The following is a 13,999-nucleotide window of genomic DNA, read 5'->3' as shown; positions in this document are numbered from 1 at the left end:
GCGCATGCTCCAACCACCCGTATTACCTCAGTTCTGAATGTCCGCCACTGTCAAGGCTCTGACCCCCACAAAGCTCAAGGCATCAAGTGATGGACAGTGTGGAGGATGGCTGTGATGTATGGATTCACAGAGGACCCCTCAAAGAACTATGGTTACAGGTAAGTAACCTCTCTTTCTTCTTCATAGCATCTGTAAATGCACACACATGGGTGATTTGCAAGCTCACTTACCAGAAGGAGGACCATCACGCCAACAACGAAGTCAGCACAGCCCTTCCAAAACTTACTTCCTTCTTCGCGCTGACATCCAGACGATAATGAGTCACAAAAGTTGAGGGTGTAGACCAAGTGGCTGCTTGACAGATGTCAGGGACCTCAACCCCACATAACCATGCCATAGACGTAGCCATCGCTCTTGTGGAGTGTGCCTTTAGCCCCTCTGGCGGAGTCTTGCCTGCCAAGTCATAAGCCAAAGTAATGGCAGAGACAATCCACCTCAAGACTGTCTGTGAGGAGGCAGAAAAGCTCTTTCGTGGGCCATGGAAACATACAAAAAGTCTGGGAGAAGCACGGACGTCCTTAGTTCTGGAAATGTAGAATGCTAGGGAATGACAAACGTCAAGGAATGGAGCATGCGCTCAACATCAGAAGATGGATTTGGAAATAACGTTGGGAGAATTAGAAATTGATTAACATGGAAATCAGAGATCACTTTGGGAAGGAAGGACACATCTGGATATAACACAACCTTGTCAGGAAAACATTGAATATAAGGGCTATCAGCTCAAAGAGCAGCCAGTTTGCTTGCTCAACGTGCAGAAGTTACCACCACAAGGAAAAAAAGTTTTAATTGAGAGAAATTTGAGGTGTGCAGAAGCCATGGGCTCAAATGGAGGACGAGTGAGTGAACGGAGAATGACCTGGAGAGACCACTGAGGTAATGAAGGTCGAGTAGGTGGGTGTATGTTTCACAATCCTCTTCGAAATCTCTTTAAAGTAGGATGAGAACATAAACAAGAAGCTTCAGAACCTTCAGGCTGGTATGAAACTATCGCAGAAATATAAACCTTTAACGTTGAATGAGCCAAACCTTGGTCAAACAGATAACGAAGGAACTTAAGAAGGGTCTCTAAGGAAACTGGAACCGTAGACAATCTCTGTGATGCAGCAAATTTGACAACAGAGTTCCACTTATATGAATATAGTAATTGAGTAGAGGGCTTCCTAGCTCTGTTTAAGACTTTAGCCATGTTGGGAGAATTCTCCACATAGTGAAGTGTAGAGAGCTGAGGTCAGGATGGCAAATCTGACCTTCATCTTGAGTGAGAAGGGACAGTTGAAGGGGTAGTCTCAGAAAGTCCGAAGCAATGGCTCTGAGAGTAGTGAACTACGGTTGATGAGGCCACCACAGCGCTATCAGAATGGCATCTCGATCCAGCTGACTGATCCTGACTATCATCCTCTGGATGAGTGGAATGGGAGGAAAAAGATAAAGTAGGTGTTCTCCCAATCTACCATGAAGATGTCACATAGAAAGTTGTCTCCTCTTCCTGCCCACGAGCAGTATTTGCTACACTTGGTGTTGCTTTGAGTGGCGAAGACGTTGAGACCTGGCATTTCCCACCGACTGCAAAGAAGGGAGAAGACAGTGTTTCTGAGAGTCCACTCATGAGTCTGGGTGGTAAGATGGCTCAGATGGTCAGCAACCTCATTGTCTTCTGTGGCCACATGAAGAGCCACCGGAAAAACGTGGTGATCGTAACACCATTGCCACAGCTAAATAGCTAGATATAGAAGATGTAAAGAATGGGTGCCACCCTGTTTGTTGATATAATACAGGGTGGTCATATTGTCCGTGATGACCTGGACCCCGCGACCAGCTATGAGGAATTGGAAAGCTCAAAAGTATTTGATGACTGCTAGCAGCTCTAGTTGATTGATGTACAGCAGTTTCTCTGAGCTTGACCATCTTTCAATGACTACAGTATGCACCCCATCCTGTCTGTCTGTCATCTGTTGTGACCTGTACAATGAGCTGGAGAGACCTGAATCGGTGGCCTACCAGGAGGTGAGGGACGAAGCTCTACCAGGTAAGTAGCGTGAGTAGAAGCTGTTTAGAACATCTTGGGGAGGCACCCTCTGGATAGCACACTTTTGAAGAAGGAGTGTAACCTCGTCCTCTACAGCAGGTGAGTACACTGTGGGTCTGACATGACCGAGAGGAGAAAGCTCCTTGAATTCCAACAGTAACCAAAATGTATGATGGCTAGCACCCAAGTGTCCTTGGTTATGGTGGACCACTTGTCGAAAAAGTCAGGGATGTTGAGGATAGTCTGATAGAGGAGAGTCAAAGGCATTGTTTTTCCTTGTAGGTTGACAGAAACCTTGTCTGTGCTGAGCAGGGGCCTAGGACTAGAAAGGAGGAGCAGAAGAGGGAGATTGGAAAAGTTGGATCTATCAGGAGCCTGGGCCGGAGGTTTGTAAGGACGATAGGCGTGCTGGTATGATTGGTGGAAAGTGAAGGGCTTATGCCACTGATTGCGTTGGTATCTGGGTTGTTCAATAGAATAAGAGCAGGCAGTCTTGTGAATTTTATGTAGGTTCTCCATCACTTCATTAGTTTTTTCATTGAAGAGGCCTACGCCATAGAAAAGTAAGTCCTCACTGTGCACCCTAACATCATCAGTGATTCCTGAAGATCCATAGCCGTGCATGCCGTCTAAGGGCGATAGCAGAAGCCAGAGATTTTGAAGCAGCGCCAGAGGTATGGTGAGGCACCAGACGCTGTTGTTTGACTAGAGTAGTGGCCTCAAGATGAGTATTGAGAGCAGCAGTTCTGACCTCTTCTGGAGCAGCTTGGAGAGACAGGGAGGCTCTTATTACACAGCTACCTGTGGTATGCCCCCATCACGGCCTGGTAGTTCGAGACCCTCATCACAAAGGAGGCCAAATAATATAAGTGACATCCCAGCACATCCAGTTTCCTTCCCTCTTTGTTGGTAGGGGTAACTGAGGACTGGTTGCCTGCTCGGGATTGATTTGACTGGACAATAATAGAGTTTGGTGGAGGATGCTTAACCAAGAACACGGTATCGACACAGTGAATCCAGTAGTGATTCTCCACACGTCTCGAGATCTGCAAGGATGTCAACGCTTTGTCCCAAGACTCCTTAATAAGATCCAGCATGGCTGGGATAAATGTCAGACTTAAATGAGGAGATTTTTTCCTGATTAATGTCCTCAAAGAAAAGATCACGCTTGGGAGGAGGTGGTCGTTCAATGTCTAATTCAAGTTATTTGGCCATACAAAGAATGAGCTGTGCATAAGAAGTAAAATCTTCAGATGGCTATGGTGGGTGCACATCTGCAACATCAGAATCTGGGGTTGGTAGATTTGATGGGGATTTCCTGGATGACTCAGAGGCAGGATCCTGATCAAAAATAATCGATGCCAAAGATTGCTCAGAGATGGAAAGAGTTGGCAAGGGAGAACGTTGATGACGTCTAGAAAAAGAAACAAGAGGTGCTGAGACCTGATGGTTGGAGTGGGATTGATAGGGGAACAGAGGTCGAAGCTGCTGGTATCATGGAAGAGAGTTGTTTGATGGAGCAGGCTCCCGTCGAGCTGACTTTTGTCAAGCCGGAATTGGGTCAGGCAAATGGTGTTTAGATTTCTTAGGCTTCAACACCATTGCAGCGGGCTCAAGACTGGCTTGGTGTCAACTCCAAACAGGAGATGGCAATGATTCACACGGCGTAAGCGTACCACCCACGTTTGGGATGTTGGTAGTATTCTGCAGCAAACGCTGGGTCGTATTGTTCGAATCAGTATTGGTGGTGATCACCATTTCTATCGACATCGTAAAGAGGTTGTTCATATTCATGAAAGGCATGGCGTTGAGTGGGACGTGGGACAAAGATCACCTCTTGATACTGTGGTGGTGGAGAGATGTGGTGTCTCTTTGTTATCCATCTTCCTCGGAGGGGATTGCGAGATTGATGCCTCCCAATTTGAGAAAACAGTCGCCCACCTGGTTGAAACAGGGCTAGAATGGGCTGAGGTCGGGCTGGATATGATATCTGCCTCTGAATGGCCATGACTTGGTGACAAGCTTGGTATGGAGATGGAAGCTTGAGCCTAAATGGGAAGATTCGATTCTCCTGCCTCAGAATTACCCAGCTGAATTACAGCACTCAGTATCACTTGCTATCACCTACATTGGTTAGGGCTGATGGGAACTGGTGTCCAACAACATCTGATGGGCATTACAGTCTAATATAAGTTGTGTACACAATAGTGGAGCAAATAATCTGTGCACCAAATTCAAGTCAATATTTTTTGATTGTTTGTTCAAATGAATATTACCCCAAAGATTACAACAATAACTGCATGCACCAAGTTAGTTCTGATTTATGGTGACCCTTTTCAAGGTTTTCTAGGCAGAGAGTACTCAGAAGTGTTTTTACTACTCCCTTCTTTTGGGGGGCATCCTGTGACTGTGCAGCTTGTCCAAGGCCAAAAGTATGTACAGTATCAAATTAAGCATCAGCAAAGATTATGATGATAATAAATGTCATAGTGGCATATTGTTGTGCAATATATTGTGTTGTGCAGGGGTTTTGTATGTGACTTTTTTTCCTAGTCTGTGTGCTTTCCCACACAATAGCTTATGTCCGTGAAGAATTAATGTCTTCATGATGAGTGCATCTAGATTTTCCTTGCCTTGTTCTTTTAGAAGGAACTACATAAAGAATTGAGAAAGTGATGTGACTTTGTGGGTTGGGGTTCTGAACCAGAACTATGGAAACTAAGTACCAAATTCAGGAAGAGGGAAAATGTATTTTTCACCATGCCAGATGTTTCCTTCTTAATTGTCTCATCAGTTCTTCATTCTGCAGCACCTGAGAGACTCCATAGGGGCTCTCATAGAGCCCACTTTCACTTTCTAGTTTATGCTCAGATGCAGACATGGGCCAGAAATGTTATTGATTTCCAAATGTGCAAGGGCTTAATGACAGATTCAATTCAGACAAGCCTTTCCAGATTTTTCATTGTTATTTTCAAATTTTTAATTATTTTAACATCTTTTAATTTACTTTTACTGTGAACTGACTGAAGATCTCTCTCACACTATAAAGCAGTGCGAACGTACTCTGAGTATATTAATGAATGAATAAATGATCTGACACCAAAGGTTTCTGTGCAATCACAAATGGTGAGCAGGATAGGGCTCATAGAGCACTTTGATGCTTCTGTGGACACATAATGAAACTACGGAATATGGTAATCACAGAAATTACATCTCAAGGAAACCTACATGTTGTGAATCCATCACAAAATTAGGCAGTTCTCCTTTTGTTCTTTCTCTCTTTACCGTAGTCCCTCGAGACTGAAGGATGCCTACAGTCTCTTTCTCTCTTTGACTTTCATCGGAAAGTGAGGTATCCATAGCCACATGTGTACACACACACTGATTCATCTCCTCCGAAAGATGTTACATTGAATATTTCAGCAGTTAAATATTTAGGGCACACGACATCAGAACATTATCCTGAGTGACAAGTTTACTTCTATGAATGAGATCCAAAAGAACAGAAGTGTCCATCCAAAAACTTTCCAATGGAGTGTTTATAATGAAATGACTCTGCCAAGGTGTGCAGCTGTTAACCACGCATTTATACAGTTGAGACACACACCACATCATCATCTTATTTATTCATTTTTTGCAATTTATATCTTGCCAGCATGACTCAGGAGGGCTCTTTCTTTGGGTGCCTATCAATAGAACTCATACAACAAAGGATATTATGGTCATCCTTTCTCCCTCTTGCTCTTTTCCACATTAGAACAGCTGTGACATACAACTGTCTTTGTGTTTTCTGCTCCTATACCACCCATTGAAAACCTAGAACAATGTCTCTCCTCTGAAAGGTCCCTTTGTGCCTTTTGGGTTCAAAGTGCCTTGGCAGCTGTGTCCACCAAAGCTTCTTCCAGAGCGTTTGCATCCTCCTGCTACATTTTTTGAAGGGGAACGCTGCAGCTGGCCAGGTAGTATCGCTTTACAGGAGTGGATTTTCCAAATGCCATGAAGGCAGAGAAACAACACGGATCCTTTTACAAGCAACATTTACAGCGTGACTCTCAGTTATCAATATTTGCATAGCTCCCTGGATGCAATGAACTGAAGGATATTTGACTGGACGTGGGGTTCCTCTGAATAATCCTGAAGACTTATTAGCAGTTTGGATTGAAAAAGACACAGACAGAGTATCACAGTGAAGAATTTTATCAGACCTGGCTTCTTCCAATGCTTTTGGGAAGGGCTGTTGAAACAGTGAGAAAAGATAATATATTAGAATCAATGAAAAAGAACAATACCACAAATGGGATTTTCATCTTCATTCTGGCTTTTTGTGTAGCAACGTAACACAAAATGTCAATTTGAAATTAATTTAACTACTACATATTTTTCCAATATAAGATTTCACTGTTTTGAAAAGATTATTAGCAATATAGCCCAAACATGTTAACCCTTCCTCATTGATTTTTCCCATCTCTCTGTTGAAGTAATACATTGTGTGACTGTTCTGGCATTCAGTGCTTTTTGTTAATTCTTTCTCATAAGAGAACAGAAATGTTAAAGAGTCCTTTGGCAGAGTTTATGTGACTTAGAAGGGCATAGAATTGTGTACCTGCTTGGAAAATTTTTGTTGTTTCTGTTCTTTTGTCTCTGCCACTGCTCATCCATGATCCATCTTCATCCTGTTACACTTTTTGTGTGTTCTATTGATTGAGCAGGACACATACAAAGGAGTTAAACTATATTTTGTTTGTTTAAATGTCCTGATTAGTGTCTCTACCCTTCAGAAATTTTGCAAGATTCTTGCCTCTATGGCATATACCTTTTTTATACAAATAGGGTGAGGTTGGGGAAGCAAATAACTCCAAACACCAGTTGTATACTGTTCCTTGTACCCAAACATTCTATGCATCTCCTGACATTTTGCAGATTTCTTAACTACAGCAACCTTTATTTTGTCTGTCATTTCCATAACAATTGTTCACCAAAACACACTAGAGACAAATATATTCCTTTTTTGTGTGTGTTGGGGGGGGCAGGACCTCAAACTATAAAAGTTCCACTTGCACAAAACCATCAGCTCCTATTCTTCTGAAATCTGGCAGACAAAACAGATAGCTCCCAGTTCTGCCAAAAAAACCCTAAAGTTATAGGCAATTTTCTTTACCCCTCCAAGTTTACAGGTATATAGACTCCCCTCTCCCCACAAAACCTGCCCTATTATCAGAAATTTGGCAAGCATAGTGCCCTACGAAGTGTAATTATAATTGCAAAGTGTATCAGAATATGGTAATATGTCACGTCAGTGAAAGAAAAAATATCAGCCATCCAGGACCTGATCCCAGGTGTGCATTATAGAGACCTGGTTAGAGGAAGCTGGGGGAGTTAGTATTTCTCAGCTCTGCCCACCTGGGTTCTCTGTGCAGAAAAACAGGCCAGACCTGGGGAGTGGGGAGATGAAGATACCATAGTCTATTGTGATTCTAATAAAAGCAGCCAGAGGGTGAATGGCTGAATGGGTACTGGGAGTGGTAAATGCCTCCTTGCAGCAAGTTAGGATTTAAAGGAGGCAGTTATAAGCCTATAACTGGACAACTATCAGTCAGTGTCAATTACAGTCGTGCCCTGCTTTACAATTACCCCATTTAACGACGAATCTGCTTGACGGTGAGGTTTTCGTGATTGCTTTTGCGACCACAAAACGATGATTCCAATGGGTTTTTTTCATTTAACAATGATCGGTTCCCTGCTTTGGGAACCGATTTTCGCTTTACGACGATCAAAAACAGCCGATCATTGGGGTTCAAAATGGCCACCGGCTGAAGAAAATGGCCACCCGCTGTGCTTAGGGATGGATTCCTCGCTGCACAGTCATGGAAAATGGCCACCCCTATGGAGGATCTTTGCTGGACGATGAGTTTTCAGCCCATTGGAACACACTGAACGGTTTTCAATGCATTTCAATGGGCTTTTTTATTTCGCTTTATGATGTTTTCGCTCTACAGCGATTTCGCTGGAATGAATTAACGTCGTAAAGTGAGGCACCACTGTATTCCATTTCTCGGGAGGGTACTGAAGCGCATGGTGGTTTCTCAGATCCATGGATTCCTGGAGGAAGCCAATTCCATAGCCTCATTTCAATCTGGTTTCAGGCCTGTTTATGGGAACGAGATTGCTTTGGTCATCTTGGTGGATGAGCTAGGCCAGGAACTGGACAAGGGGAGTGTGTCCCTGTTGGTTCTGCTGGACCTCTCAGGGGCATTCAATATCATCAAACAGGTTTTCCTTCTGGATAGTCTCTCTTGAATGGGACTTGGAGGCACTGTTTCATGGTGTTTCCAGTCCTCCCTGGAAGGGAGAATTCAGAAAATGGTGCCAGGTGACTCCTGTTTGGTACTCTGGCCATTGGTCTGTGTCATCCCTCAGAGTTCTGCTCCCCACCCCATGTTTTTTAAGTATCTACATGAAACCACTTGGAGAGGTTGTCCAGAACTTGTTTTTGCTTCCAGGTGACACCCCCCCATGAGTGTGACACGCCCACTGCGCATGAATGCAAGAGGGTGGAGATCCATATCCGCAGCTCAGTTCCGGCAAGCCCATGGACGGGCACTGGGCTGTGGACCGGGGGTTGACAATCCCTGCTCTAAGCCACCAAGGATATGTGTAAAGAGCAGAGCAATGAATACTCTTGCCATCCTTCATGGGATGTATAAGCTCTTCTAGAACAGGCTGAATATGACTTAGCCTGAGACAATTGCATTGTTGGTGCCAACCATACTTTCATGCAGAGGATGTCCTACTGGGTACAGTGCCTCAATTATCTCTGTTGTTGACACATGGTGTTCCCAAGGTTCTTGGGAAAGAAACAGTCCTGTTCTTCTGTGGGCCACAACAATAATTAATGAGTCTCTGCACGAGGGCATGGTTCCCCCTGCCCTCAAGGAGACATTCATTAGGCCCATTAGAAAGAAACCTAATTCGGTGACGGATGGAATTGGGAATTATAGGCCAGTCACCAATATTTCTTTCATGAGTAAAGTGGTCAAGAGGGTGGTGGCCGATCAGCTCCAGGCCCTCCTGGAGGAAACTGATGTCCTTGATCCATTTGAGTCATGCTTCAAGCCATGGCATGGTATGGAAAACAGCATTGGTAGCACTGCAGGATGACCTCCTGCGGGAGGTCAACAGGAGCAATATGTCCTTGTTGGTCCTCTTTGATATCTCAGTGGCATTTGATATCGTCGACCACGGTATCCTCCTGGGGCAGCTCTCTGAGTTGGGAATCTGTGGTCTCACTTTGGTTTGGCTCTGCTCTTTCTTGGAGGACTGTCCCCAGAGAGGGCCGTTTGGCGAGATGACTTCTACCCCATGGATCCTCAATTGTGGGGTTCCGCAAGGGTCAATCATCTCACCAATGCTATTTAATATCTATATGAGGCCACTGGGTGAAGTCATCTGAAGTTGTGGGGCCCAGTGTCATCAGTATGCTGTACCCAGCTCTACCTCTCCTTTTTTCCTACTGCAGTGGATGCTGTTCCAACACGTGGGGACTGTTCTGGACTGGATGATGGCAAATGGACTGAGGTTGAATCCGGACAAGATGGAAATCTTGCACGTGGGCAGTCCTAGCATCAGTGGGTTGGGAAATTCCCTCTCCTTTGGGGGAGTGACTCTTCCCATGAAGAGTGAGGTTCACAGCTTGGGCATCTGCCTGGACCTGGATCTCACCATGGAAACCCAGGTGGCATGTGTGGTCCGGGCAGCCCATTTCCATCTTCGAAGGATTGCCGCTGCATCCCTATCTAGACATGGGGGCACTCACAATGTTAATTCATGCTCTCATAATCTCAAGAATAGACTACTGCAGTGCTCTCTAAGTGAGGCTACCCTTGAGGCCAGGGGTGGGCAATTAATTTCTATAGGAGGGCCACATGAAAAATCTGAACTGTGTTTGGCGGCTGAACCAACTTTACTTGAAAATAAAATGAAACAGTGATGTTATGATTATTTTTATTTTAAACTGGTTAATCTTCCCAAATACTAAAGAGGTTTTTTGTGGTATGTTAAAGATAAGCAACTGATCAACTTTAGAAAAAAAGCTATAAATGGTTTTGATGTTCAAAACTGTCTGCGGGCCGGACAGGAGCGGCCCGCGGGCCGTATGTAGCCCTTGGGCAACACTTTGCCCACATCTGCTTGAGGCTGATGCAGAGACTTCAACTGGTCCAGAATTCAGCGGCCAGATTAATAACTGGGGTGAAGAAATTCCAGCACATCTACCCCACCCTGGCTATCTTTCATTGGTTACTGGTTCATTTCCACATCGACTTCAAGGTTACGATGGTAACATTCAAAGCCCTGAACGGTTTAGGTAGGACCTAGTAGGTACCTATCAGAACACCTGCTCTCACCTAGATCTGTTCGTAATACCTGTTCTTCACAGGCAGGGCAGTTGAGGGCCTTGACCCCGAAGGAGGCCCAGAGGGAAAGAACAAGAAACCGGGCCTTCTCAGTGGTTGTCCCTTGCCTATGGAACAACCTGCCTATTGAGATCCGCCTGGCACCCTCACTGGATGGGTTCAAAAGAGCATTGAAGATCTGGCTCTTCCACCAGGCTTTCCTGGAGCACTAGGATCTCGCCCTCCCTTTTTACCATTCTTTTTGCCATCATCTCCATCACCCTTTTTACCACCTTTATTGACATCTGTTTTAATTTCCCTAATCATGTATTATTTTATTGTCTTTTAAATATTATTATTATATTGCTGTTAACCACCCAGGGTGGCCCGGTTGCCAGATGGTGTGGGATATAAATTCAAATGATAAATAAATAAATTCTTCGATCATGGGCAGGCTAATATAGGGAGACACTCCAGATGGACATTTGAGTTCCAAGTAGTTTAGGGCTTTGAAGGTACATACCAGCACCTTGACTTGGGGTCAAAAGCTGAAAGACAGCTCACATTGCTGATTCAGAACTGGTATAATATGATTCTAGCTGGTTGCAACAATTACTGTTCCAGTGACTGCATCCAGTTGTGCACTAGCTGAAATGGCTCAGCCATTTTAGAGATAGCTTTGTATATGACATATACAATCCAAAGGCAAGCCAGCTTTTGAACCTTCATGAGTCTTCTTCAGACTATAATTCTCAGAAGGTAGGTGTTATTTTCATCACCCCCAATTTTGTGGTGCCCAGCCTAATGAAGACCCATTTGGGGATCAAAAGCTAGTTTATATCATGGCGGCCAGGCTATTAACAGGGGTGAAAAGATTTCACCATATTTCTCCCACTCTGGCCGCCTTACACTGGCTACCTATTCACTTCCGCATTGATTTCAAGGTGTTAACCATTACATATAATGCCCTTAATGATTTAGGACCTCGATACCTGGCAGAGCACCTTCTTCCCCCCAGTTCTACCCGTCTCACCCGCTCCAGTCAGGCTGGGTGGCTGAGGGGCCTAACGCCAAGAGAGGCCCAGTGGGGAAAAGAACAGAAATTGGGCCTTCTGGCAGTGGCCTTTCGGCTTTGGAACAACTTACCTGTAGAGATCCGCCTGGCTCCCTTGCTGAGGGCCTTCAAGACGAACTTGAAGACTATACAGGCAGTCCTTTTCCTACAGCCATTACCTAGCCTATTTCCCCTTTTCTTCTTTTTCTTTTCTTTTCTCTCCTTCTTCTTCCTCTTCTTTCCCCCCTCTTTCTTTGTTCCTTTCCCATTTTGATTAATCTGGATTTTATCTTAGTTTAATTTTTATATTATATGTAAACTGCCCAGAGTAGACACATTCTAGATGGGTGGTACTGTATATAAATAAATAAATAAATAAATAAATAAATAAATAAATAAATAAATAAATAAATAAATAAATAAATAAATAAATAAATAAATAAATAAATAAATAAATAAATAAAAGTATCTGTGACTTTTTTTTAGTGGTTCAATATATGTATCACCCATCCCTACCTCTGACCACACAGCTTCCTCCTTTTTTTGTAAAAATATTTCAGTGATCCTGTACAACAGTGCGATCCATCCTATTGAACCACATCATGAACAGCAGTCTGGGAACCTTCAGGCTGCAAATCATCAGACAGAGTTGATGAAAGGCACTCCTGCCCATTAAGGCTGCTTGGGATTGAAGTGACAGTGCTGGATTACTTAAAGCAACACACCTGCAAGTACTGGGCTTGGAAGGAGGGCAAAAGCTCTCATGCCTACCTTACTAATCTGTCACAAAGAATGTGGCTTCTTACTGTTGGAGGAAGACATGTTCTGCCAGAGTCTCATATGTGAACATGTATGACTTGGGTGTTGGTGTGGCAGAGAATGATGAACTGCTTGTTCTCCCTAGATTAATTAACAAACCTTGTTATTCACCCTTTTTGTGAACTACTTTGACATTTCTCCAGGAAAGTAGATTATGCCCCATTCTTTCCAATATCTAGTTGAAACCATTGCGAAAAAATATTTGTAGGTATACACAGAGATGACACAGAGATAATTCTCCACTCTTACTTACCCTTTTTCACCTACTGCAGTTGGAGAAGTTGGTGTTATGAATCATTGCTTGGTCAAGATGACCAAGTGTTAAAGGCCAACTTAACCTATTGCTTTTCAGCTATTGCTGAAGAATGTTGCCAGGGAAGGGAGAGACAATGGGAAATTTCCTTCCTCTTTCTCCTGCAGTATCTCAGCTTTCAAGACATTTTGAGGGTCTCATCTTGCTTTGCATGTTTCTACACATTTTTTACTTGACTATATTCATCTCTCACTTAAGATGTTAATGGACTTACTGAATAGCTTGCTTTTTAAAAGCATGCTTTCCCATATATGTCCACAGGGCAATTCATTTAAAACTTCCTATTCTCTTTGAGTTTTTTTGTATTAAAAAAAACTAACCGACAAATTAATACGTTAACGTTTTCCAACTGTCGTTGGTTATTTGACTGCTTATTTGATTGCAGAATGGTTTTTATGGACTCGTTATTTAGATGAAAATTATGGCTGTCATTGTGATAGGATTAGTCAAGATACTTTCAGAAGGTTGTTTTGATACAAACTCGCACTGACAATGACCCCAATATTACTTCCATTGAAATCCTTGGCAAAAGTCCCATTGACTTAAAATGGCGGTTTCTGCGGAAGCAGAAACCACCCTGCAACCAGTGAACAGGTGGACTGCTTAAATGGACAAGCCATTTGCCTAAGAAAATTGCATCCTGTTGTTTTTTTAATTCCATCCCTCTTCATTGTTCCCTCCTTATCAGAAGCAAAGACAAATTAAACATAGGTCCATAAATGATATTAAGTGCTTTTGCATTCTGTGGCTCCACATTTTCATATTTCTTGGGATTTTCCTAGGACTCAAGGTCACCATTAGTCATTGAGAAAAAACAGAGACCTGGCAGTCCTCCACACTAACTGATTATTATGAGATGCTTTCGAAAGGAAACTTTGGATGATGAAAGTATATGATACCTGTTTAAAAGAAAGAGGAGCTTCCAAATGTTGATGTCCTCCGGTTCCTCCAGACGTTGTATTGCATTACAGAAAAATTCTCTCTCATTCTCATTCTCATTCTCTCTCTCTCTCTCTCTCTCTCTCTCTCTCTCTAGCATGGAAGAGAAATCGAAGAAATACAAATTATCTCTATTGACACTGCAGTAGGCAAGTCATTTCTGTTTTCTTACTCTGCAGTTCTCATAATTGACCAACATGAGAAGGATTTCTTTCATGGAAGGCAACTGAATTTTCTTAAACATTGGTGATATAGAATCCTTCATCACAACTTAAGGAAGCAGGCTAGCTTGTGGTGGCGGAGAAGGCATAATCTCTACTTTGGCTTTATTTTGGTTAAATAAATCATGGCATGGAGTAATATGTCATGTGTTGTTGTTCATTCGAGGTTGTAGT

The sequence above is a fragment of the Pogona vitticeps genome, chromosome 4 (assembly GCF_051106095.1).
Source record: "Pogona vitticeps strain Pit_001003342236 chromosome 4, PviZW2.1, whole genome shotgun sequence".
Classification (NCBI taxonomy): Eukaryota; Metazoa; Chordata; class Lepidosauria; order Squamata; family Agamidae; genus Pogona; species Pogona vitticeps.
This window is presented reverse-complemented; position numbering follows the sequence as displayed.